Raw genomic sequence first — 1,015 nt, forward strand, 5'->3', positions numbered from 1 at the left:
CCAAAGTTTATATAAATCTGGCTCTGTCTTACCTGATATTAGAAGTGCCAGAAGGCTCTTAACTGCGATCTCAGCCACAGAGTATCAGTTTACCGACATGCTGTGTAAGAAAAAACCAAAAAAACCAAATAAACAAAAAGCTAGTAATACATACAAACAGGCATTACAGTGTGTTTTTCTTAAAATAATATTTTAGTCATTGTTGTTGTTGATCTTAAGTTCCTTAGGTGAGTGAGAAAAATGGCCAGCAAATAATGCATTCCCTCCCCAGCCTCAGCTTTTGCTCTGGCTATATCTGTGGGCCTAAGAGCATTTGTAGTCTGCAGAACTATTGCTCCTGTTTGATTGAGATTTGTTCTTAAACACCCATAGCCTGATCTCTTAAAATGCTGGTGCTTATCTGCAGAGCTTGCTAGTTGCTGTACAAGCAGTATCCCATGTCTTCGTTAAATTAGTTAGGTCATTTTCTTTTCTTTTCTTTTTTTTTATTGTAGTGCAGTTTATAAAAATGAAAGAATTTGGCACTGTTTTGTGTCTACCAAAGCACCTCAGATTATTTCTCGAATGTTTTTGGTTGGATAAAATCTCAAATGTATCTTGCCAAGTGCCCTTTTCTCCATGACTTCCAAATCCATGCAAATTTCAGGGAAAATTTAATCCGTATGTTTCTGATTCATTCACTCTTAACTCATCATATTGTTGTTTTCAAAAAACAATTTTATGTCCAAGAAACTCTAGGGGCATTTTTTTTATATATATAATCTGTTTTTAGTCAAATTTCTCCCTAATTGGAGCATGGAAGTTGTGTATTTTCAAGTATTAAGTATTGAACTTGAACTTCCATCCACCCCCCCATTTTAACTTCAAATTATTCTTGTAAGAGGTAAGTTGCAATCAGAATATGGAGAATGTGAAATGACTGCACATTTCTGCCAGCAACTGCCTTGCCAGAACCGAGGCTGACTCAATCAGCCAGAGCCTGCTGAACAAAGCCAAGTTCACCCCTTAAGTCTCA

The sequence above is a fragment of the Neophocaena asiaeorientalis genome, unplaced genomic scaffold, assembly GCF_003031525.2.
Source record: "Neophocaena asiaeorientalis asiaeorientalis breed wild unplaced genomic scaffold, Neophocaena_asiaeorientalis_V1.1 scaffold5, whole genome shotgun sequence".
NCBI lineage: Eukaryota > Metazoa > Chordata > Mammalia > Artiodactyla > Phocoenidae > Neophocaena > Neophocaena asiaeorientalis.